A 27691-nucleotide genomic window follows, 5' to 3' on the forward strand; every position below is an offset into this window, starting at 1 on the left:
CACCTCCTAGTCTCCAGGGCAGCAGAAAACAAGCTTGCTCCCTCCTCTCTATGACTTCCTCTCACATATTTATACATGGCTATCATGTCTCCTGGACATGATAGCCATGGATTCACCTGCATTAATTCTATGGTCTAAATGCACTTTAGGAAAACCATATTTCATATTCCTCTCCCCATGACTATGATTCAAAGCATATTTCCTGCAGAACTAGACCACAACCCTACACCTAAGAAAAACTACATTGACCGTCATCAGTCCCCATTTGCAGTTCACATATTTGATCCTGTCTAAGTTCAAGGTCAGGCCTGCTTAGCATGTGACAGAGGATAACCAGAGTATACATTTAATGAATTGGGCTTCAGACCACAAAACCTGGTGCCAAATAACATTTGTTTGCCTTTAAGGTGCCACAAAAGCATCCCCCTCATATGCACATAATTACTAGGAAAGTCAGCAAACAGCTCCTATAATGTTTCAGTGCACCCTCTTCAGGAATGTACACTTTCACACATGGTTTGTCTCTATGGCTGTGCTCTGACCCCACTCTGTGACCATCAAATTCACATGCTTTCATTTCTGGAACTGATGGAAGAGCCTGACACAGACTCAAGGGGAAGAGTTACTAAGTGGAAGTTGGCTCACATATCATTTGGAGAGGAATCTGCATGGTTGAAACTGCCACCTTTCCTCTGACGTTTTTCCATCGTTCTGGAGTTTCTCGAAAAGCTGATATCACTGCTGCACTTGACACTTACAACACTGCATGGAACAAAAGGATGAGGAACAGTTGTGACTAGCAGGAAGCTTCATCAATAGAGGTCGCATAGTTGAAAGCTTGGCCCCATTAGTAATCGCAAAACAGCCGTCCTTGGCAAAATTAAATAACATAACTAGGCTTATCAGCACCTTGGCAGTTTTCCCATGAAGTAGATTGAGACGGGGATCTCAATATGTTTATCGGTGCTATCAGATGAACGTACCCTGTAATTTTCAGCTATTTCTTCTAAATACGCAGTCAAGCAGCAATTTCATTCCATGCTATAATACTTTAAAACTGGATCTGTTTCAATAAAAGCGAAGCTTGTCTCACGGCCATGACCCTGCTTCTGTTCTAATCAATCTGTCCTTAAAAATGATGGCTGTTTGAAGCCAGAATGGTATCATATGGGATACTCCTGAATCAATATTGTTTCTGCCAATATAAAGACTGCACTTCTGCTTGACGGAGCTTGGACTGTTACTCCCAGAATCTTTCAGCTGATATGGCCCGTGTGGGAATTTGGGGCATTGTAGTTTCCAGAAGAATCAGTGAAAGTGAAGCACATAATATGTACTGAATGGATTTTCAGCAAAATAAATCTAAAGCAGGTATGAGTGGATACTGGATGGTAGACTGGGGGCCCGTCCAGACAGCACCTTTATTGTGGGAATTCCCGCAATAAAGGAGGGACTGTCCAGATAACGTTCTGGACAGTCCTGAATTAATTTGCTACAAACCAGGAAAATTCTGGTTTGTAGCTAATTAATTTAATAGTGGATTTATTCCATGCCTTCTTGGAAGGCACGGGATAAGTCCGGTTTTGGACTGCAGAATACTGCAGTCCAGACAGTATTCCCACAGTTTACCGGGCTAAATAATGGTCTCCATTAGAAGCCTCAGCTGGCTCTCCCGGCACATAGAAATGGTGCACCAGGAGAGCATGTGGGGGGGGGGGGGGGGAGGAAAATCGCTCCACCCCCCTCCCTGCTCTCCTGGCATGTCATTTCTACGTGCTGGAAGAGCTTCTAATGGAGGCTTCTAATGGAGACCATGTAAGGATTTATTAGTTTTCTAAGCGGTCTGTGGGCTTGGGGGAGATTTCTAATGGAGACCACGTACATTTTTATTAGTTTTCTAAGGGGTCTGGGGACTTGGGGGGGGTAGTACCTCTGGATATTTGGGGTAGTCCCGAGAAAACATTTAGACAACCCACCCCAGAAAGCGCACACTTTCTGGGGTGGGTATGGACAGGCCACCAGAAACATCCACATTGTTTTAACATGGATGCTTCTGTAATAAAGGCCTATCTGGATCCGGCCTGTGTGTTAATAGAAAGCTCCAATATGTGACAGATGAATTTTAGAAATGTCCAATGTCTTAACAATTCTTAACGACACCAACAATTTTGTCGTCCCCCCCCCCCTTTTCGAAGAGCCTAGAAATAACACAGAAAGGATGGGAGAAAATGGCGTGCTGAAACCATATATAACAGAGCACTGGTGGTTTGATGCTCTGTATTCCAGCACATCATCTGGCTCCACCGTTTTATTAAATTCATTCCTCTTCAAAGTAACTTTCCAATGAGATTGCTGAAATCAGGAATGCTCAAAGCATACTCGCCAACATTTCACAGATCAAAACTGGGACAAGCAGCATTCGAGTTTGGTCCAAAAGGCAGAAGTTATTAATGAAAAAGAACACAAATGGATCATCTTGATATCCTTATAATAGTATAGCTACGTTTCATGCAAATTGGAGTGCATTGGTCCTGAAGCCTACATTTTTAAGCACCTAGCAAATTGATTGTTGGACTTTGTAGCAAATAAGAAAAGTTGATTCCAAGACTCAAAATCTGCCCAGCTTTGACTCATAAAATATATCCAATGTGCATCCAGCCCACTAAACCACCAGGATAAACATGTTCTTTTTAGGAATATTCTTCTGACAGGAAAATCACAGGTATAAGGCACACGTTAAGATCTTAAGGTAAGGTAAAGGTTTGTGTCTGACTCTGGGGGGTGGTGCCCATCTCCATTTCTAAGCTGAAGAGCCGGCATTGTCCATAGACACCTCCAAGGTCATGTGGCCAGAGTGACTGCATGGAGCAACATTACCTTCCCGCCAAAGTGGTACCTATTAATCTACTCAAATTTGCATGTTTTTGAACTGCTAGGTTGGCAGAAGCTGGGGCTAGCAGCAGGAGCTCACCCTGCTCCCTGGATTTGAACCGCCAACCTTCCAGTCAGCAAATTCAGTGAATAAATCAATAGGTACCGCTCCAGTGGGAAGGTAACGGCGCTCCATGAAGTCACACTGGCCACATGACCTTGGAGGTGTCTACGGACAACGCCGGCTCTTCAGCTTAGAAATGGAGATGAGCACCACACCCCAGAGTCATACACGATTGGACTTAATGTTGAGGGGAAACCTTTACTTTTACTATTAGATCCTGAACATCACCCTGAACGGTTCTGGCTACGTTTACCTGTCCAAACGTAGCTCTCACTATGATCCACCTAGGACCCTAAGATCGTCTGAGGAGGCCCTGCTCGCTGTCCCCCACCATCGCAATTGCGGTTGGTGGGGACAAGAGACAGGGCCTTCTCTATAGTGGTCCCTTGGCTGTGGAACTCTCTCCCAAGTGAAATTAGAGCTGCCCCATCTCTCCTGACTTTTCGGGAACAAGTGAAATCCTGGCTGTGGAATCAGGCCTTTGCGGCCTAGGCTGACATGCTGGTGAAGCTATGGCTTTAATGGACTGGATGGACTATTTTTAGGATGATGACTTAACTTGGCGATTGTCTGAAAGTTTTTATATTTTATTATAGTGTTTTTATTTAATCTGTATATTTATGCTTTTGTTGTGGCACCATGTTGTGCCGGTTGTTAGCCGGTTGTATTTGTTGCATCCATGCAGCCAAAAAAGCTATGGGACTGAGTTCCTCTGTGGAGGTTGAGATAGGACAGGATATAAATGTCCAAAATAAGTAAATAATTAATAATCACCCCAGGACTCAGGCCCCATCTACACTGCCATATAACTGCATTGAATTATATGGCGGTGTAGACTCATAAAATCCAGTTCATTGCAGTACAAACTACATTACATGAGTCCACACTAATCATTATAATGCAGTGAAAATTGCAGTGTAGATGGGGACTCAGTCCTATAGCTTTTTTGGTTGCATGGATGCAACAAATACAGTTGGGGTCAAACACTTCAATCTCATGAGAGCCTAATGTGGTTTGGTTTTATGGAGTGGCCCCAATGAGACCTATGCACAGGCAACACAACTCTGTCCGACCGGTTTTATAGCTGAGTTTGAGAGTCTGTGTTTGCTCTAAGCAGATGGCGGAAAGAAAAGCCAAAAAAACCCGAGGAGGACTATTATTTGGAGAGAAACAATGTATTCCATTGCAAGCGGTATTTAAAAAGACAGAAGTCTAATTTCATTGCACTGCTGTTTGCGTTGCAGTGTCTAAATTAAGTGTGGGAGGGAGGTCAGGAGAACGCTAAAGTTTTGGATTACAGTTAGCTCCAATTAAGAAATGTTTTTGTCCTTGCGAAGGCATATCCGTTACAGACAGGCTCCCAAAAAACTGCCACTCCAGTCTTGTCAGGATTCTTTCTTTTTTTTAAAAGAACCCTAATGTTAAGTGGAAAATATTTGCCAGGATTTAAAATTAGACCCACATATTACTTGCAGATGTTTTCAACGAGAAAAAGAAGGAGGAAAAAAACTCTTGCAATCCAACTGCACTAAGTAATAAAGCCAACAATGGTGTGTGCATGCTTTCCTTTTCATTTTTTTAAATACTCCACGTTAATTTTTATTATACAAGTAGCCATATGAAGAAGCTGTTGCATACTGCTTAAATTAAATGTGGAGGAATGAAATCAGCAGTATCCTTTTACAGCATATGGTCCAGCAAATCAAATTACAAAGCTTTCCACATCTCATTAACTGCAATGAGTACAGTGAGTTTTATAATAAGTCACTTCCCTCCAGCCCTCCTCCCACATGAGGGGTGAACACTGACTTGTCACAGAAGTATTCTTACAGGATGACCCTTGTGCTAGGATTAAGAACTAATCTAAAAAGGGAACGGGTCATTTGGTCAAACTGGAGCATAACATTTCCGCGTTATTGTTTTCCTTGGCATGGTAACATATGTTTTTCCTGCAGCCCGGGCGGGAGGAAAAAATACCTCTGATAAATTTCACCAGGACTAAGGAAATGGCACGTTGCCATTTAATGAATTTGGGCAGGTTTAGTTTACAATCAGGGATAAAACTGAAATGTCTTCAGAGGAGGGAGAACAGGGACGATTTCTGTCAGCAGCAAAAAATTTCCTACATAATTCCTCAACTAATTTATTATTTCTGTTGATAAATGGGATCTCACCACAAATACTTCTCAAGTCAAAACACTCAAAAATCTCATGAGCTCTGAACTTAATGTTTTCTAAATATACCCACCCTATTGGCACTTTTATTCAGAATTTAGGAAGAAGGAGGAGGAGGAGGAGGAGGAGGAGGAGGAGGAGGAGGGGAGGAGGAGGAGGAGGAGGAAGAAGGAGAAGGAGAAGGAGAAGGAGGAGGAGTAGAAGAAGAAGGAGAAGAAGAAGAAGAAGAAGAAGAAGAAGAAGAAGAAGAACAAGAACAAGAACAAGAAGAACAAGAAGAAGACAATGACGACAGAGTCTGGAGCACAATACTCCTGACATCACAACCGTGTTAAATAACAAAGTATGGATTGTTGATGTTGCAATCCCAGGTGACAGCAGGATTGAAGAGAAACAACTGGAAAAGCTGACATGATATGAGGATTTAAAGATCAAACTGCAAAGAATCTGGCACAAGCCAGTAAAGGTGGTCCCAGTGGTGATCGGCACACTGGGTGCAGTTTCTAAAGACCTTGGCCTCCACTTAAATACAATCGGCGCTGACAAAATTACCATCTGCCAGCTGCAGAAGGCCACCTTACTGGGATCTGCATGCATTATTCGCCGATACATCACACAGACCAAGACACTTGGGAAGTGTCCAACTTGTGATCCAATACAACAGCCAGCAGAGTGATCTTGTCTGCTGTGGACTCATCTTTTTGTGTTTCAAATAACAATAACAATAATAATATACCCTATTGGTACTTTTATTCACTCAGAATTTAGAAATGATGATGATGAAGATTATTATTATTATTATTATTATTATTATTATTATTATTATTATTTCCAACATTTCTACCCTGTCCTTCTCAACCCCTGAAGAGGAACTCAGGGCAGCTTACAATGGCAGCAATTCAATGCCGACAACATACAAACACATTATATAAACAACATTATATAAGAGAAAAAGCATTAGATTAAAATACATTAAAATACATTGGATTAAAATACGTTAAAACATTATTGTTCATCATATAGCCGAGTCCAACTCTAATTTAGAGACTGACGACTCAGTCCAAGCCTGTCATTGTCAGAATTCAAGCATTGTGAATACCTACTGTCCAAAGGCCTGGTCCCACAAACATGTTTTGAGCTTCTTTCTAAAAGAGAGGAGGGATGAAGCCGACCTAATTTCACTAGGGAGAGCATTCCACAGGCGAGGGGACACCACCGAGAAGGCCCTGTCACTAGTCCCCGCCAATCGCGCTTGCAGAGAGGGTGGGACCAAGAGCAGGGCTTCCTCAGATGATCTTAAATTCCAAGGCAGGATGTAGAGGGAGATATATGTTATAAAGGTTTTACAAAATCTTACAAAGATTTCCTTCAAAATTTATCTCACGCCCTCTCATCACAGACTGAAAGATGTCCTAAATCAATTGTTCTCAACCTGTGGGTCCCGAGATATTTTGGCCTTCAACTCCCAGAAATCCTAATAGTTGGTGAACTAGCTGGGATTTCTGAGAGTTATAGGCCAAAACACTTGGGGACTCACAAGTTGAGAACCACTGTCCTAAATGAAGAGTGTCTTCAGTACCTTCCTCCTCATATGATCAAAATTTAGATCCCATGTTTTATTTTATAATCCAATTTATTAGATCTATGCCCAATATGTCACAAAAGGTGCGACATTTCCATTTGTGGATCTGGCTGGGATGCAGGCTCTGCTTGCTGAGTGGGACTGAATTTGTATCTTTTCTTATGAATTAATAATAAATTGGTGGTAGTGGTGTTAACGCCATACAGGCCATGCAGAACAATGCCAACTTTATTGGTGGGGTTGAGGCACAATTCAGTAGCAAAACCCATGCTTTGCATATCAAAGGTGACAGGTTCAATCCCAAGCATGGTCAGGGTCCTGACAGACCCTTGGGACACCATGGAGGCCGGGGATGATGGCAACTGTAGCCTCATACATGTTTGAGTAACTATAATTGGGATAAAACAGACGTGTGAACTAATATTTCAGACAGTTTTCTTTCCATTCTGGTGCTCTGTTTGTAATCTGGGTGTCAGATTTGAACTAGAATAGACAAATAGACAATGACAAAGCATGGATCTTCCTTCCTTCTTTTTCCCATCCTGCACACTGAGGTTGAAAGAGGAGTGGGGAAAACAGAAGGAAGGAAAGAAGGAAGGAAGGAAGGAAGGAAGGAAGGAAGGAAGGAAGGAAGGAAAAAGAAAAGAATGAAATACTCTGTAATTGGGAATCATGTTAAGTGGATTCCTATTTTTACATCAGAAGTACTGGCTTCCTGCTCCTGTTTTCAAATCATTAAAAGAAATACAATCTCTCTCTCACCACTGACTTAAAACTGTCTCTTGTAGGGCATCTTGATCATAAATAACAAATCACAGTGCACCCTGAGAAAACATAAGGATCTCAAGATGCTGATTTCATTTAAGGGAAGGGAAGAAAAAACAGCAACTCAACCTGGCCAACTTTAAAAACATAGGAGGAAAGAAAAGTCAACCAACTGTTTTGAGACAATTACGAAGTTGTTGGCCGATCTGATGTAGCCAGGCAGGAAATTCCGCAGATTTGGAAACCATTTGAGAAAAAAAAATGGTCTGGCACTTGCTGTCCTCTACTTTATACTTCACGAAGAGTTAATGTGCTGTAGCGGAGTTGGAAAAGCCAAGAAGAACAGAGAGAGAGAGAGAGAAAATTGGATTGAAAAGCCAGTAGTGGAAGGAGACTCATGATAAAGAAAATGCATTGCAGTGAAGTTATACCTTCCCTTTCCTGCAAGATTACAGCCGGTGAGCAAAAGTAGAACCCTTATTAAACAGATTTCTAAATGGGTTATAACTGGGTTGCCCTTCTCAGAACTCTTTCACCTCTTGACTTTCCACATTGGGGTCTAGCTAGGCTACTCACAGTTTACACAATCCATTTATGACCACATTCATTGCATTTTCTTGGTATGAAAGTTGAGGTGACAATTAAGAGGGACAATTATTACATTCACATTGCCTACAGAGACATTTCTTAGATGTATTGAGGGTCCTTCTATGCAGGCCCTAAAATCCAAAAGAAACTGGGATAAAAGGGGTGTCAGCTATAATAATAATAATAATAATAATAATAATAATAATAACTTTTATTTGTACCCCGCCTCTATCTCCCCAAGGGGACTCGGGGCGGCTAACATGGGACCAAGACCAAACAATTACAATAAAGCAAAATAAAGTACATACAAGACACACGACAACATCAAGTAAAAATGCTTATACAATAACATAATAAAACAATAAGACAGTAACGATAACATAATAAAATAGAGTATAAAAACAATACAAGAATTTAGATGAGGGCAAGCTAGGCCAAGTGCGAGGAGCGAATGGTCTCAAATTGTCTCAAAAGGCTAGATGACCCCTGCTGAAAATGCACGCTAAGTCGCATAATCAGCTGGAAAACACACGTCAAAAAGTGTGCTTCAAATTTGAGATAGGCCAAAAAATGTGCATATTCGCATCACTGTATATCCCTGCACTCAAGAAAAACACATGATTTCATTTGTATACCCTGGTGTGGACTGCTCCAGTGCATATGTACATTTTAAAATCCTGAAACAGCTGATGAAGATTGGCTAAATGGAAGCACAAATGGAAAGCAATTTCCATGAGAATTATTTGCAACCATTCCTTTGTTCTCATATTTATGAAATTAAACAGAGCTTGAATTTATACAGTGGACATCAGTATGGCAGGCAAGAGATGCCAAAGGGAAACGAGGTTTAAGAGGGCAAATGCAGAGGCAGCAAGAGGGTAATAAGAGATGACAAGAAATCAACTTATGTACACATTTGTATATCCGCATCGGCACCTCTGATTCAGAGCATCTCGGAGTGTCAATTAAAAAAATTAAAAGGAAATTTCTTGTGGATATCCCATCTCCATCTTGAAGATTTGTAAAATGTGCTACAAATGAACCTGTCAGGACACTGGGGACTATTTACCAGGACTGACAGCTCCATGTTTGGACTTGCTTTCAGGTACCACCTTTTAAAAACCTTTTTCATTGTTCTGCAGGCCCTGAGTGGCATGTTCTGATGGACTTGTGTGGTGACAGGATCACGCAGAAGAGACCAACTAAAGATCATTGGCGTTTCTTCATGTGCCCTTTTATAGTTGAGTAGGAAGTGGCAGCAGTGGTTGCAGGATTTTGGAACCTCATCACAAAGGGCTAAAACTGGCAGCATGCACTGATTTTAGCCCAGGTCACCTATGAAGCAGGCCGGCTCCCTTCACATGATGCTGTGCCTGCTCCATGGGTGAAGGAGGGTGGAGCCAGTACATGCCACCAACAAGGCAACACAGGAGAGCTGCCATGTTGCCATAGACTGTATGGGGGGAAGCTGCACACACCACGTGAGCTCACACTTTCCTCCATCTGATTGCCCTCGGCTGGAGCCAGGCAATGTGGGGCATGGGGTGCCAGATTCCCCAAACCCCTCTACGAACTGGAGCAACCTTAGGTGGACATCTGTCAGTGTCATTAGAGTGTATAAGAGGATTTGAACATGCTACACTAGCTTGAGAGATGAGGTCTGAAAATAAGGTACCATTCCACAGCTCTCCTTTTGCATGTGCTCTTTACTAAAGGCAGAAACAAGAGCACAATTGGGTTTTAGATTCTGCAAAATAGGTTAGGATGGTGAGCATTTTGCTGATCTCATGGTCCATAAATATCTGACTTTACCACCCACTGCAGCCTCCCTTGAAGGCAGAGTAAGAACAGTAACTATCCAAGAAGATTTCCTAAATAACAGTAGGGATGGTCTTACAATTAAGAACAATGAGAAGGCTGCTTCAGGCAGCAGTTGCTGGGTGGTGAGAAACAGGAAGTTTTCAGAGACAGTACCATGAATATATTTGCACGACAATTATGGAAGTTCTATCTTACTTCATGGCTTCATGTTATTTGTAGTTTGGTTAGGTTCTTAACATTTCTAGGAGGGTGGCCAAGAGAGTAAACTTCTGCAGAGCTTCTTAAAGAATCTGATAGGGCAGATTGTGAATTTATTTTATGTCGTGTGCCAGGAACCAGCATCATATTGGTGCCCATTGGTTACAACTGTTTACTTCTATCCTGGAAATTCACAGCTGGCAACAACTAAGCCTTCATGGACTGGTCCTAGGCCAAGAGCCACCATTTTTGAGTAACTCTGAACTAACAGATGGGAGATGAGATTAACAGAAGAGTCTCAATTTTCTCCTTTACTTCAGGCAATGGAATGCCTTAAGTCAGCCCTAGATGGGGTTCAGAGAGAAAAAAGAACAACAGAACTTTAAAATATATTGTATTTTGCTTCATATAAATGTTGATGTTGATTTTGTAAGTACATATATAGAAACAATTATATGATCCATGCCCTCGGTCCCTGGTTCATCTCTCAATAGCAGGAGCAGAACACCTTCCACAAGTCTTAGGAGCTTGAAAAAGTTACTTTTTATAATTTTCTCCCCAACCACCATCCCCTAGCCTCTATAAACCCCCCCCAACCATATTTGCAGGTGGATTCTGGGAGTTGTAGTGCAAAAATCCCATTTCCAAGCTCTTGAAATAACCCTGCACCGATGAGCTATTTCATCATAAAGCCACTGACTAAAAGGGGGTATTTGTTCCTCTCCAGTTGAGTATTGCTGATCAACTTGATTAAGGGAAATTGTAGGCCATCCGCCTTAATAGCCTACAGCTGAAGTGTCATGATTTTTAGGCTCATCAGCCACGTTAATTAAACTGGAGGAAAAAAAACCACCCACCCTCCTTTCCAGCATTCTCCTAGTAATTTATAAGGTCTCATTCTGACTGTTTTTTTTCAAGGAATTCTATCCTCTCGCAGCTTGTCCAAAGAAGGAAAACACTGTCTCTGTAAAATAAGCATGCATTTTTAAGAAGTGGTAGTCGACAATACAGTACCTAACAAGAACATGAGATCCAGGCATAAACCACAAATGATCATCAGCATGTTCTTTCTCAAGGAAAAAACTGTGCTCAAGTTGGCACCGTGACTCAATAATGCACCACTAACCACATGTATCTAGTCAGCAGTCTGAATAGTACACAGACTATTAGTTGCTGTTGAGTCACCTTTTGACTTCGTTCCTGGTTGGCTCGTGGTCTTTCTCCAGAAGAACATTTGTCAGTTGGTTCCTGTTATTTCTGCAGCCATACAACGCTTGCTCAGTTTCTTTGGAAAATGTGTAGTACTGCCACAACCTGAATAAAAAGGGAAAGAAAAACTATTTCAACCACAGTCCAAAGCAAGTAATGTATATTTTGTTAAATATTCGCATCTCATCACACTTACCTTTGTTAGCATCCTAGGATGCTAAAGGGACAATCTAGGGTTGGATAGGCACACTGCCCATCACAAATCATTGCTGAACTTCCTGTTGAAGTCTCATCCTCAACCAGAGTGGAAGCATCATAGGACACGTCTCTCCTAACACGGGAAGGCTCCCATGTTGTGCTGGATCCATGTGCTGAGAGAAATGTCGCCATTCAGGAGTGGCGCACGAGGTGACAGAGTCATCCGCATCCCTGCCGTTTCACCACAGAAGCTAGTGAAAATGCATGGGGGATGGGGCATCTGTGTTATGAGGTTGTTTGTCAAGGTCTTAGGTCCTTTGACACTCCATGTGATGAAATCCTGTAGTTTGGTGTGCTACTACAACTCTTTGGCTATAAGTACAACTGTATAGAAGTCCATAGGATTTTGCCATAGTGGTTACATTAAAGCATAATATTATAATTGCATAGTGGAAAGGGGGGCTAACAGGGGGGCTAAATTTTCCCACCATCAACAGACAAATAAGGAGCACAACAAAATAAAGAAACAAAGAAACTTATTAACACCCTGCCTTAACCATGTTTGGAATGAAAAAGTTAGTGACTTGTGATTTGCTAACTATAGTAAAGGGAAAAGCATGGCAGAGTGATATGAACTTTAGACTCTGGAGATGAGGGTCTAAATCCACAGTCAATCATGGAAACCTACTCGTGGTCATGAGCAAGTCAGACTTTCTCAGCTTCTGAGGAGGCAAAGAAAAACCATCTCTGAACAAATCTCATCATGCAAACCTGTAATAGTTTCACCTAAGTGTTGCCATAATGGCTTGATGGCATACAACAGCAACTATAGCAGACATGGGCAAACAAAGGCCCAGGGGCAGGATGCGCCCCCCCCCCCCCCAACCTAGGTGTTTATCTCAGGCCCTTCTCATTTTCCCTCTCCTCTTGGCAGAAGGGCCCAGTGGCCCTCAACATCCTTATGCCAAAAAGATGGGGGAGGAAGGCACGGAGCAACTGTGAACCTCTGGAGCTCTCTCAGCCACTGTGTGTCTTGACCTCCTCCCAGCATAAGGACAGTGAGAGCAGACCCATCCTTATGCCGGGAGGATGGCTCAAATAAGGCATGCGGTGGCTGAGAGCACTCTGGAGCACTCTCAACCACTTCCTGACTCATCCCCCCCCCCCGGCATAATGCCAAGAGGACAGCCCAAGGATTGGGGGAGGAGGATATAGAAGGGGATCGGGGGGAGGATCACTGCATGTCCCGCCTTCCTCCGGGCATAAGGATAGGGCGAGCAGCTCTTATGCTGGAGGACAACCTGAGGATGACCCAGGACCTGACCTGCCCCCTCCTGGACCCACAAACTCCCAGACCCTCCCCCTCCTGGGCCCACACCCACCCACCGTGTACCAGGCCGCAGAGGTGGCCCTAGGTAATTCTCAACGGTAAGCAAACAGTATTCCCCCCCCCACACACACACACACACTCAATCACTGACATATATTTCCTGTTCATCGTGGGAGTTCTGTGTGCCATATTTGGTTCAATTCCATCATTGGTGGAGTTCAGAATGCTCTTTGATTGTAGGTGAACTATACATCCCAGTAACTACAACTCGCATATGTCAAGGTCTATTTTCCCCCAAGAGCGCCCCTGGGCAAAATCAACTATACTGCAAATGCTTACTTTGCGTAATGGGTTGAGCCGCCCCTGCCTGGCCCCCTCCCTCTTGGCCCAATCCTCCCAGCTGGGCCCACAATGCGGCCCCAAGACAAAAAAGATTGCCCATGCCTGAACTATAATAATCCAGGCATGATTAGCCCTAAACATGTGTCATAATGGAGAAGGTCACACCAACAGGTACACTAGTTTTAACTGCTCATCCTAGCACTGCTGGAACTTTCACATCCAACCTCAATGAGTAAGATCTCACTTCCAGAATGAAACTGTGCCTTGACATACTCACTTGATTTTATTAACAATAGGTTTCAGATACAAGAAAGAATTGTAATAACGTCTAGAGTGGAAGCTTTCGGTGTCTTCTCCAGAGAGAAGAAGAAAGGAGCATCAACCCAAATTTGTACAACTTCTCTCCCGTTATGTCAAGTCAACATATGAATTGGGGCCAACTCCATATTTGGGGGCTGGGGTTGTCTCTGTTCTTCCTCCCATTGGCCTCCGCTTTATCTAAAATGACAACGTAACATTTTGTCCATTTTATTGAATGTGAGTTAGAACGGTCTTGGTGGTGTTCCCCAGGAATAATGATCTAGTCTTCTCTGTTCAACTTTTGCACAACAGTTCAGCAAACATGGCTTTTAAGCATTCAGTTCTACTTCTGCAGTTTCTTAGCATTCCCTGCGACATAATTATCCTGATGGGAATGCAGGGAGATAATTGCTTTTAGAGGAAAGTTCTCTTTTGTTTCATGTTCATCTGGCTCCCACAAATGGAACAAGAGACCTTGAGTAGCATAAATACTCATCCATGTGTCTCTAGTTATTTATTTACAAAGACAGACCTTGACAAATGTAATTTGTTCAGTACAATTAAGAGGAGGCACAATAATTCGTTTAGCAAAAAATAAAAAAGGCTTAAAAAGGAGCGCTGAAATAGGCGGCACGCACTGCATCATGGAACCCCGTCAGCTGACTTTGAAGCAGCAGCAGGTGTTCCTGCTCCTGGAATGCAGACTTGAAATAACATTAGAGGAGATGGCAGAGAGGGAGTTAAGAACTGGAGCCATTCTTTATGCAGGCAATAATTATACAAATTAGATCTGTGGAAGCCGAGAAATGGCTACGCCTTGAACCCTCTCCGCATACAATGGAACAATGGAAAAATTAATAATTAAATCTATTACCTATGCTCACGGCTCTACTCAGAAAGATACCTAACTAGTTCAAACACTTTGGCACTTGAATTTGAATAAACGCTTTATGTACACCTCCCGCATGATAGATGCATGGATTTTCAATGGAGTGGCTTATTTTGGTTGCTTTTATGTTCTGAATTAACATAAAGGTCATGCTTTAAGGCGGTGGCGCCAAACGGCATCTGCCAAACCTACTGGCATTCTACAAAAATAGACAACCAAGAATATGTTGCATCCTATCAGAGGAATCTAGTAAAGCCCATCCTGCTTTTTCTCCTACACACTTCTGCAAATACTAAACTGGTTGAAGGCGAGAGATGCCGGCTTCATAAAGCTTTTGTGCTTTTTGAAAAAGTTAGCTGCTCTTGAAAAGTTCAAAACAAGCTGGGCAAGCTTGAACAGCCTTGATTTGCTTTCTCTTGGGCTATGGAAATTGCTTCTCATTTTTAGCTATGCAATCTTTGCCTGGAAGACAACTGAACAGTATGCGTTTTTGGAGAGATTCTTCTTTTATTGTCTGATTGATATCCATCAGAGCTGAGGTAACTGTTGTAGTAGCGTCTAAGTGGAAGTTTTCACTGCTCTCCAGAAGAATAGGAAGAGGAAGAAGAGGGAGAAGAGGAGGAGGAGGAGGAGGAGGAGGAGGAGAAGGACAGTGCTCAGTCTCTAGGGCTTCCATCTGTCCATTTTTCTTGACAATTAGCTTATGGGAGCTACAGCCAATAATAAATTGGAAGCTCCAATTTCTCCAGCTCTGATATTACAGCAACTTATGTGACAGAAGAGTGTAGACGATGTTCTTTTATTATAGTTTGCTTATCTCTAAAGTTCATTTTCCCAAAGAGTCTCTCCATTTGCTGCAAATCAATGATGGTGCATACATTATTATTATTATTATTATTATTATTATTATTATTATTATTATTATTATTTGTATCCCGCTAACATCTCCCGAAGGACTCGATGCGGCTTACAAAGGTCAAGGCCTCAATAAAACAACAATATAACAAATACACATAAACCAAAAGCAAATCAAAACATAAAATGCCTGGCAAGTTGTGGGCTTCTTTCACTTTTGTTCTTTCATTGAAAAGGTGAACCATATGTTACCCCTCGATGGATTGTCACCTTCCCATGATGAGGGGGCTTGCATGTTCCAATAAACCAGTAGGCACAACGACTGGAGTCGTGCACTCCCAGGAGTGGCTACGGGGGAGGTTCCAGACCAAGCACAATCCAAAGACCCAAAGACCTCAATGGTAAAGCAGGTGGAGGATAATATAGTACATATTAAAACAGCTGCAAAGGTGGAAGAAGGCTGCAACAGATTGAGAAGCCACCATCATCGTGTTAGCCATGCTGGGACCTCACTCTGTGAAGACTGTGTGTTGACCGGCTGTGCACCGACCTCCACACATTAAAAAAACTCATGCACAGGCATCTTCCAAGAAAAATAAAAACCAACCAACAAAAAGTCCGATGGCGATCAGCGAGTGGTGACGGGGGCAGGATTGTGAAATCTGGAAGCCCCTAGTCACAGACTGGCACATGGGTGGTGGATATGGACTCTACCTCAAGCTCCAAGGCAGTTGAGTAGTTCAGCAGCTGAATCCATGACTGAGCAGCCCTTTTGAAGATCCACTCTGCTCACCCCCACACAGGGAAGGGGCTAGAAAAGTTGCCCTAAACATAGTCTGCCTCTCTTATCCCTGACTGGACTGCCGCGCCCAGTGGGGTCACCACCCTGTGGCCAAAAAAGAAAAATGAACAACTGAATGTTGGAGGACAGGAAAAGAGACTGAAAGATGGGCTTAAAGTCAACCTTAAAAACTGTGGCATAGACACCAAGAACTGGGAAGCCCTGGCCCTTGAGCACTCTAGCTGTAGGTCAGCTGTGACCAGCAGTGCTGTAGAATTTGAAGAGGCATGAATGGGGGTGAAAGAGAGAAACGTGCCAAGAGGAAGGTGCATCAAGCCAACCCCATCCGGGACCACCTTCCACTTGGAAACCGATGCCCTCACTGCAGGAGAACATGTGAGTCAAGAATAGGTCTCCACAGTCACCTACGTACCCACCACCAGGACACCACACTTGGAGGACAATCTTACTTGGACAACGAAGGATCGCCTAAGTAGTAAGAACCATATGGTGGACAGGTCAGTAGATGGGGATATGCAGCAGCATGCATGCAGACACCTGTGAACACCTATAGCTGGATAGAAGCCAACATTTTCCTCTTCAGTACAGAGGTTTTGTTTTTACACACACACACACATAGCATGGACCATATTTTCAAAAAGATTCAAACCTATCAGTCAAAACTAAACTGTTTGATGTAACTCCTGCGACAGTCACCACAGTGAAGTAGTTTGAGCACTACAACCTCATCATAGGCTAAAATGAGCCATGGAGCCCGTCAGCTCCCATCCCATGATATACATCTACTTCCGGCAGGGCTCTGTGGCAAAACTGAAGCAGAACTGGTGTACGCTGCCACAGCGGTAACATGGAAATGCTTTAATAAAGTATGCCATGCAATGAAGGTGGGCAGGGAAGGAAGAAAAGGAACTGTGCATTTGTCAGATTGCGTTCTATTTTTCCTCCATATCTCTTGGTTGAATTTTCATAAATTTTATTGAATGTAACAGAAAAGAAACATGGAATTGGAAGCACTATAAAGCAGAAAAATAAATTGCCTGATTACCTGCTAAACCAATTAAGGAAATATACTTCACAGATATTATCTTTCTAATGTGGAGAACAATAAGTAAGGTTGTACTGTATTGTTCAACTACATAACAGGCAAAGCCGACTTTATTATAAATTGTCTTCCTTCTTTTACTTATTGTTTGTCAGTTTAATTATGGATGCTGAACTCCACACTTTTTAAATCAGTCATTCAAAGGAGGGGGCTTATTTCTTTCCCTCATCCACCCCTTTATAAAGCTTCCATATTTTAAAACAAAAGTCATGCTAATTCATTCTTCACATTCTCCAGCTATTCTGATTTGACAGGGACACTCCTAATTGACCCTTTCTTACTTCACTTTTCCAGCTTCTTTTAAAATGTCATAATTTCTCTTCCTTCCTCCATTTTTTCGCTTAGTCCTCTCAGGATACTCCAGTGGCTACAAACTGTGTTCAAGGTACAAAAGTAATTTATGCTCAATTAATTTAGCAGGGCTGGGGTGTGAAATCTTGCCCTTTCCAGTAGGCTTGAATGCAAGCAAACTGCTGCAGCTTCTCCTGATTTGTGTCTTTTCTTTATTATTAACTCTGACCATGCTGATCACACTCTGATGTTACTTGGCCATATATATCGTTGTTTTCATTCAGGAAAAGTCTGAATGGAATGAACCTGAGAAAAGGGATGGAATGAACTTGAGAAACTTATTTTGCAGTTATTTCCAAGATCAACATCCTTTATATCACATTATTTCAAATAAAGTGATAAATTGGATCAATCTTTTCTTCTAAATTCTTGTTGCTGTTATTATTGTATGCATTCATGTATTTTCTTGACCCTAAAATGAACATATTAAGGGTTTTGCTTGGCAAGATTTGTTCAAGGAGGAAGGGACCGCTTCGCCTTCCTTTGAGGCTGAAAGTGTGTGACTCTGCAAGGTCACCCTATGGGTTTCCATGGCTGAGTGGGGACGTAAAGACTGGTCTCCACAGTTGTAGCCTATGGGCCTCATCACATTTGCTGCCGGAGTTACCACGGGTTGCGGTGAATCTGAAGGTGCCCAGCAAGGGGCAACCCATTCCCCCACACTCTGCATTATCCAACTTCCTGCATACTTCATCCCATGGGAGAAGCATGAAGTATCCACTGCCTGCCCCCCCCCCCCCCCGCAGTTGATCTCTATGCAACATGGGAAGCCTCTGAATTTCATGATGCCTGTGTCCATGGTACTGATATCTGTCATTTTATTTATCATACCATATGTTCTCTCTAGGCATTGTCTGGACCCTTCAGTGACATTCTATAGTATCCTTAAGTTAGAAGGCCTTCACTACAAAAGGAACAGCTATTATCCTCAGATCACATATTCACAGAAAATCCGGGAACACGAATTCCACAGATAAAGGAGTTGTGTTGTATTTATACTAGGGCTGTGCATTCGGGGTAAACCCTGACCTGTTTCATGACCCGGCTTTGGCCGGGGGCCCCAATCCATTTTTTGGGAGCCTCCCAAAAATACCTCTCTCCAGTGCAGAAAGATCTGTTTTCTATTGGCCCATTATGGGGAGGGGGGGCTTCCTACCCAGTCTCCCCTTTCTGGTGGGTGCTCCTGCATGCCACACACACACTCTCCTTGGAAAGAGAGTGGGTGTGCGGTATGCAGGAGCACCAGGGCCTGCAGCCAAGCGCCTCTTACTCTGTGATGCCGAAAAGCAGGTCAGGAGTTGGTACTCACTCCTGTTTGCTTTCATGTCTGGCTGATTTTTGTAGCAGGAAGGGGGTCTTCCTGTTCCGTGCTCCTGAAGAAACGAAAGACACAGGAGAAACTAATTCTGTGCACAACTCTAATTTATATGGCATCTAACAATCCTATACCCACCGCAATTAAAACACACACATCAAACACACAATCTTATGGGGAATAAAAAGGGACATCAAAAGTGCACATACGATGTTATCTTAAAGTCAAAAAGCTACACACAACCCAAAAAGAGCATGGGTTGCATTGATATGAGAGGGGTTTGAGATATTCATGTTGAACTTTCTCCATCGAATTTAATGGGTTGCACAGCTGATCAAATGTTTAATCAGGAAAAATCTACAATGAAATAGTAAGGTTTATACTAATTTAAGCACATATAGGAGTAAAGGTACTAGGTTAACCAACACTTTCTTTCCCCAGATGGGGACTAAAATATAGAGCTTAGATTAAAATGAATTCCTTCTTACTGAATTCAAGCCATTCTTTATGCAGACAATAATTATACAGATTAGATCTCCGAAAGCCAGGGAAAAGCTATAGCATGTACCTTCACCACGCATAACAGAACAATGGAAAAATTAATAACTAACTCTATTACTGATTGGAAACTGCACAATAAATCAGATGCCATCATAATGCTACATAGCAGCTCAGATTAAATTACAGCCAGGTTCTAAAGCCAATGTGAGTCCCCAACTAAAGGAGACATATTTAATCAATGGAAATGTTGTAAATTAACACTAATACAAATACCATTGATTTAATTGCAAATAACAACTGGATGGGACCAATAATTAAATGTAACTGTAATTCTTCTTTAGGGAAGAACTTCACAGTTGGATATCCATATTCACAGATTCTGCATCCATGGATTCCAAATTCCATGTAATGATGATGATGATGATGATAACAATAATAACAACAACACTTTATTTATATTTCGCCCTTCTCCCCAGACGCAGAGCGGATTACAGTGTAAACAGATACTGGCAAACATTCAATGCCTTGTTACAATACAACAGAGCACACAAACACAAACATAGGCAGAGTCTTCTCCTTTCATTTCCAGCTTTGGAGACGGTGCTAATCTCTGGCTCTGGGAGAGGTGTTCTCCATTACCAAGCCAATGAGCCTGTGTGGTCACCTCCTGGTCGTGTGGCCGGCATGACTGCTTGGAGCAACTTTCCCGCCGAAGCAGTATCCATTTATCTATTCACGTTTGCATGTTTTTGAGCTGCTAGGAGCTTGGCTAACAGTGGGAGCTCACCCTGTCCCACGGATTCGAACTGCCAAACTTCAGGTCAGCAGCTCAGCAGCACAAGGGTTTAACCCATTGCGTCACAGTGGCCCCATGTCTTAAAAATACTCCTTTTAAAAAATACAAAAAAGAAACCTTGATTTTGCCATTTTATATAAGGAATCCATTTTGTTATGCCACTATATATAAGGGGACTTGAGCATTCATAAATGTTGGTATCCACAGGGGTCCAAAACGCAGTGGATATCAAGAACCCACCACACAAAGGAATGTCAGTAACTCAATGTGAAGGTGGAATTCACCCACACCAGAGAATGTGCAGAAACTGAGCCAGCTAAAATTATATTTGGGGAAAGCAAGTTCAATGCTGTTACATGTATGCCCCATTCTCTGTAATGAATGAGGTACAGGATACTCAGAAGGGATTGAACCAAGTTTCCCAGTTCCTCCAAAAGCACATTAATTTTTCATTATGCTTGCTATCTCTTCTCCTAAGACAACTGAAAGACTGCATCTCCTTCTACGCACTGACGCGAGCATTAAGATCTGCTGGGGAGGCCCTTCTCTCAGTCCCACCACCGTCTCAAGTACGGTTGGTGGGAACGAGAGAGAGGGTCTTCTCAGTAGTGTATCCCAGACTCTGGAATATCACTCTCTTCAGGCCTTCTGGGTGGGTCAAAAAACATGGCTCTTCAGACAAGCTTTTGATCCATGGTCAACGTGATGAATCATTGATAGTACTGCCCCACACTTTGATTTTTATGACATATAGCCAGCTCACCCACAGGTTGTGTTTTAGGAATTTTATAATTTTATACTTTTATTATTTTATCAGTGTATTTATCATTGTATTTATATTTGTGTGTTGTTGTCTGTATGTGGCACTTGGACTGCTTCTTTGAGTCCCATTGGGTAGATGGTGGCGGGGTTCAAATAAAGATGTATTATTACTTATTATTCCTAAAGAACTGTATTTATTTGTGGTTGTATTTGTATTTGGTTTATGAATGTTCTTGTAAGCAGATCTTGACTCCCATTCTGGGGATCCAGATTAAATAAATGAATGAAGTAAGTGGCCTGCTAGACCCCATCTGCGCACTCGTATTCTTCTCTACAGGAAGATAGCGTACGTGTGTCAATGGAGGTGGAACGAAGCACAGAAGATAAAATGCAGACAGGAAGAATAAGTCAGGGGCACAGAGGAAAAACACAGATTGAAGGAAACACTATCAGGAAGTGACTCACTATGGAGGCAAAAAGAGACAAGGGAATACAAAGCAATGACGGATTAGCCTTTCTTTAAGACATAGAGCAGTCCCCAAAATATGGAAAGGAAGGCCTTAAGAACATGTCAAAAGGAATGTCTTCCATAAGAACAACCAAGTGTTCCATTTGCCCTAACAAGATAATATTTCCTGCATAACAGCAATACAAGGAGACGTCATGCCCATTTAAACAGCAACGGGATATTCCAAGACTTCTTGAATCAGATTCAACTTTACTCCATCAGCCACAAAGTGTATTGCATTTGGCACCAAGGCATTCCCTTCACTGGCGCCTCCACTGAATGGAGATGTTATTCCGTCACGCTTATTTAAGCAGAAAGGGCATTATCATTCCTTCATAGTGTAACAGCAGCTCGCCTAAGGTGTAATAAGGTTCCAAGCGATATGCCAGAAAGCTTTGGGAAAATAACTAATGAGAGGTTGCCCTGCTAAATACCACCATGACAAATTTGCTAAGTGTTCAGCGAGATAAAACACAGCACTTTAAATGCCCAACAAATCAATACAAAGCACCTAGTGGGCTATTTATTTTACAAGGAAGGGCAACCTTTTAAGGGTTATCTTGCTGGCAACGAGGCTGTGCCAGAGCCCTTTCACCATCGAAGCAATCCTTTTAATACACAAGGTTAATTTGACTATTTATGCAGATCCTCTGAAATTATTAAAGTCGTTACCATGTGGCAATGGATCTGTGAGTCATCTAGACAAGTCATAGAAAATTTACCCTGATCGTAAGATACTTTGTGATACTAGCAAAAGTCGGGAATCTTGCAGCATTGTGATGCCCTCTGAGATCCAGAGAGAAATGAAAAAGTGTGTTCAGTTAAATGAAAGAGCTGCCAATGAATGTGAAACAGAAACCATTATGTTTGCGGTTTTCTAGTGACCGCATGCATCCTATTAAGTGTTACAGCAACTTTTTCATACAGTGTGTTAGGCACTCTGGCCAGGTATGCTCTGAGATCAGTGTTTCTCAGTCTTCCTAATGCCGTGGCCCCTTAATACAGTTCCTCATGTTGTGGTGACCCCCAACCATAAAATTATTTTTGTTGCTACTTCATAACTGTAATTTTGCTACTGTTATGAATCGTAACGTAACTATCTGATATGCAGGGTGTGTTTCCATTCACTGGACCAAATTAGGCACAAATACCCGATACGCCCAAATTTGAATACTGGAAGGGTTGAGGGGAGATTGTGTTTGTCATTTGGGAGTTTTAATTGCTGGGATTTATTGTTATCCTACAACCAAAGAGCATTCTGAACTCCACCAATAATGGAATTGAACCAAACTTGGCACACAGAACTCCCATGACCAACAGAAAACACTAGAAGGGTTTGGTGGGCATTGACCTTGAGTTTTGGAGTTGTAGTTCACCTACATCCAGAGAGCACAGTGGACTCAAACAATGATGAATCGGGATTAAACATGGCATAAATACTCAATATACCCAAATGTGAACACTGGGGGAGTTTGTGGAAAATAGACTTGACATCGTTGCTGGAATATATAGTTCACCTACAATCAAAGAGCATTCTGAACCCCACCAACTACAGAATTGGGACAAACTACCCACAAAGAACCCCAAGACCAACAGAAAATACTGTGTTTTCTGATGGTCTCTGGTGACCCTTCTGACACCCCCTTGCACCCCCCCCCCCAGGTCTCAATCTCTAGGTTAAGAAACACTGTCTTAGATATATGTATAATCTCACATATGGATCTTAATTCCATCAATATTCTGAATTGGAATACACTCACTGAATCAATGGGACTTACATATGTTTCAATTCATGATTCAACAACTGATTCAGTGGATCTATTCAGGCTAGGACCAAGCAGCAGGATTCAGACTGCGATTTGAGACAACTCCAATATAATCTTGGCAGTAAGCAGGTCCTGACACATTAGTCCCAATGACTCACTCCCGGGGCATGTGTGGGGGAGTATTGACTATGCACAAATTAAAATATAACACAATCACTGCATTGTGGGCTAGGAAATATTGCTATATTTAAAAAAAATCTAACTGCGAATCAGTTAGTTTATAAAGGGCAAGCTTACTAAGGAAAGAAAATAAATAATTAGATGGACAAAACACCGTTCAGTGGACCTGACTTTATTAAATGTGAGGAAGGTGGACTCATAAAACACACTTTTTAAACAAAGCTGTGATAACCAGGCCTACCGCTCAAGAAATGGCAGGTGTCAGGGTTAAGAAAGTGTGAGGTCCTGATGTTGTGGGAGAAGAAAGACACAACTGGAAGTGTTTCGGAGATTGAGGAAGATAGAAGGGAGTGCACTTGGTCAGAAAGTGGGAGCATGACACTTTGGGAACAGGGAAAATTATCCTTACTCGAGTCTAAGCCAAAGGAGAAGACAGGCCAACAGAGAGAAAAAAATCCACTTAAAATCCTGTTTCTTCCTCCTGCAGAATCCTGGGGTTTGTCGTTTTGGGAAGAGCCTTTAACAGCCTCACTAAACTACAAACCCCAGAATTCTACGTGAGGCAGAAACCAGATTTTAAGTGGAATTTTTCTCTAGTGTGATGAAGTGGTAAGTGGAATTAACACATTCATGCAGGAATCTCCAGTGGCGCAATGGGTTAAACCCTTGTGCCAGCAGGACTGAAGACCGACAGGTTGGAGGTTTGAATCCAGGGAGAGTGCGGATGAGTTCTCACTGTCAGCTCCAGCTCCCCATGCAGGTACATGAGAGAAGTCTTCCATAAAGATGGTAAAACATCAAAATATCCAGGCGTCCCCTGGGTAACATCCTTGCAGACGGCCAATTCTCTCACACCAGAAGCAACTTGCAGTTTCTCATGGCATGGGAAAAAGGGGGTGGCAGCTTCCTGTTCTAGCTTCCTATTTCCTATCCTGATTTGTGATCAATTGTCTGGAAGGTTTTGGCAAGGAAAAAAGGCCCAAAGCTTGAAGAGAGAATGGGAGCGAGGGCATCAAGCAAGAGACCCTGACCCTGTTCCAGTGGATTTGCCACACAAACGTTGCGCCTTCTGAGAGAAAGATGCTCTAGTTTGTGGGGGAAAGCTTCCCAGAAAATAGTTTAGAGCTTTGAAAGGTACTTTTCTTCAGATTTCAATACATCCTTCCTGAAGAGCTAATGTTATAGAAACTTCATGACAAGTTGGACCTCTGCATTGGCTGGTTTGACTTTTGAGGATTTGATTAATCACAGATTTGATGAAAATGTTCTTTGAAGAAATCTCTAAACCTGTATGATCAACAGAGGAACCTGTATATTCCTCAAGAGGTGTTTTCTCAAGTAAAGAAAGAGCACTTTAAACATTTGCCCCTAATCCCAGTAAATAGGGTCCACTGAATGTAATTCTGCAGGAAGAGGCAGATGTCGCCAGGTTTTTTTCCCAGTTATCTCCAAATGGGAAGTGGATAGAAATCTGAAGAAGTGAAGTTAACGGTCTTGTTGATGTATTGCTGGCGAATGGCACATTTTCAAAGTGCTTATCACTGGAAAGAACTGCCTAGAACAGAGCTTTCCAAACTATGCGTCTGTGTCACCTGCTGTGTATAGGTGTGTCATGTGAACGTAATGAAAAACTTCAAATTGTGAAATAAGCAATAAATCATATATTTAAAAAAAAATACAAATGAAAGGTTTTAATGAGATAGCTGTGTCCCCGTAATTTTTTTTGTTTTGTTATTACAACTTATGTATATGTGCGTATCTCTTACAAGGGGTTGGTTTAACCTCTAGTTTGCAAGTAAAACATTAAGTCTAGGCAGGGGCGGCTCAACCCATTACGCAAAGTAAGCATTTGCAGTATAGTTGATTTTGCCCAGGGGCGCTCTTGAGGCGCTCTTGGGGGGGGGGGGGGAGAATAGACCTTGACATATGCAAGTTGTAGTTACTGGGATGTATAGTTCACCTACAATCAAAGAGCATTCTGAACGCCACCAATGATGGAATTGAACCAAATATGGCACACAGAACTCCCACAACCAACAGAAAATATATATCAGTGATTGGTTTGGGGGGTGTGGTGCCAAAATACTGTTTGCTTACCGTTGAAAATTACCTAGGGCCGCCTCTGACTCTAGTCGAGTCTTACTCTGGGTCATGGCGCTCATCTCCATTTCTAACCATGCCGGCCACATGACCTAGGGCAGCGTTTCTCAATCTGGGGGTCAAGACCCAGATTGGGGGGGGTCACAAGGGGAGTTTCAGAGGGGTCACCAAAGACCATCCGAAAACACATATTTCTGATGGTCTTAGGAACCCCTTTGGCAGAGAAGGATGAAGATCCCCCCACCTGTCCTCTTCTTTTTTTAAAACCGTGCTCTCTGGATATGGGTGAACTACATCTCCCCTAAATCACTGTCAATGCCTCCCAAATCCCTCTAGTATTTTCTGTTGATCATGGAGGTTCTGTGTGGGAAGTTTGGCCCAATTCTATCGTTGGTGGGGTTCAAGGGGCTCTTTGATTGTAGGTGAACTATAAATCCCAGCAACTACAACTGCCAAATGCCAAGGTCTATTTTCCCCAAACCCCACCAGTGTTCACATTTGGGCATTAAATCACTACTGACCGAGAGGTCATGTGTTCGAAGCCAGTCCAGGTCAGAGTGAGCTCCCGACCATTAATAGTCTAGCTTGCTGTTGACCTATGCAGCCCGAAAAATAGTTGCATCTGTCAAGTAGGAAATTTAGGTACTGCTTTATGTGGGGAGGCTAATTTAATTAAATTACGACATCATAAAGCCTTCCAGCAGCATGCGTAAGAATGATGGAAGTACTCCATCAAGGAGTACTTCCTCATTCAGGGTCACAAGTTGATGGTGAAGCAGCAGCTCTCCCTGCGGCCAAAATTGAGCATAGTCTCATGAAGACGGAAAGCTGGAATGTTAAATTTGCCTCTGTGTCTGTCTATATATGTTGTATGTCTAAATGGCATTTAATGTTTGCCATGTATATGTGCATTATGGAAGGAGCCCCCAGTGGGTTGAACCACTGAGCTGCTGAACTTGTTGACCAAAAGGTCGCAGGTTTGAATCCAGGGAGCGGCGTGAGCTCCCACTGTCTGCCCCAGCTTCTGCCAACCTAGCAGTTCAAAAACATGCAAATGTGAGTAGATTAATAGGTACTGCTTCGGTGGGAAGGTAACGGCGCTCCATGCAATCATGCCGGCCACATGACCTTGAAACACCAACCCCCAGAGTCAGACACGATTGGACTTAATGTCAAGGGGAAACCTTTACCTTTGTGCATTGTAATCTGCCCTGCGGGGTGAGAAGGAGAGAATATAAAAACTGTAAATAAATAAATGATAGACAGATATATGGCTTTTTTTTTTCTTTGTCAGGAGCAACTTGAGAAACTGCAAGTTGCTTCTGGTGTGAGAGAATTGGCCATCTGCAAGGACATTGCTCAGGAGACGCCTGGATGTTTTAATGTTTTATCATCCTTGTGGGAGGATGATAAAACTCCCTCATGTCCCTGCATGGAGAGCTGGAGCTGACAATGGGAGCTCATCCGCGCTCTCCCTGGATTCGAACCTGCAACCTGTCAGCCTTCAGTCCTGTCGGCACAGGGGTTTAACCCACTGCGCCAAAGGGGGCTCCTGATATATGGCTGGAGTTATACTTAAACATGTACTTGTTCCAACTTACATACAAATTTAACTTAAGAACAAACCTACTTTGTAACTTGCGGACTGCCTGTCTGTCACAGTGCTCTGACTCCATATCAATCAACGTCTTGGCTGCATAGCATGGAACACTAGGGTTGGCATCAGATAAGGATTCTTCAATGGCTGCAAATTCCTAGGATTCCCTTGTATAGCGGTTTCAAACTCCTATAACTGAACAGTGTGGAAGGTCCACTGAAAACCCTGTATGGCACAGGACCATCGTGCTGGTTTGTAGTGAAATCGAGTGGGGAGCAAACCTCAGAAGAGCCGCTTGTTGTGTTTTTTCCAAAGAGGATCAGGCTTGAGAGTATAAACAAACAAGAAGCCTTCCTCCCCAAAAGCTGGGAGGCGGCATCAACGCGGCGCCTGGGAGGGAGGGAGGGAGGGAGGGAGGGAGGCCGCCTGAAGGGCGCTCACTCTCCTAGGGAGCCCAGTACGAGCTCCTCTCGCCCCACCTAGTGGCGGAAATGCGGAATCGCACCCGGGAGCCTCTTTCAAAGGATAGTCTTCTTGCTTTGGGTTTATTCTCCCCTTTCAGGAGTGCAAGACTTTAAGGACTGCGAGAAGATCCAACCAGTCCATCCTCCTGGAAATAAAGCCCGGCTGCTCACTGGAGGGAAGGATACTAGAGACAAAGTTG

At 42.8% G+C, this 27691-nt stretch overlaps 1 long non-coding RNA gene across 1 annotated transcript; it reads right to left on the bottom strand.

The window, feature by feature from the left end:
* Positions 1-27412, bottom strand: LOC132772721 (uncharacterized). Its single transcript, XR_010909851.1, has 3 exons — positions 27061-27412; positions 11310-11438; positions 1-762 (listed from the first exon to the last, which is right to left on the bottom strand). It is a non-coding gene; the product is annotated as an uncharacterized lncRNA (long non-coding RNA).
* Between the last annotated feature and the right edge of the window lie 279 nt (positions 27413-27691).

Source organism: Anolis sagrei, chromosome 4 (assembly GCF_037176765.1).
Source record: "Anolis sagrei isolate rAnoSag1 chromosome 4, rAnoSag1.mat, whole genome shotgun sequence".
Taxonomy (NCBI): Eukaryota; Metazoa; Chordata; class Lepidosauria; order Squamata; family Dactyloidae; genus Anolis; species Anolis sagrei.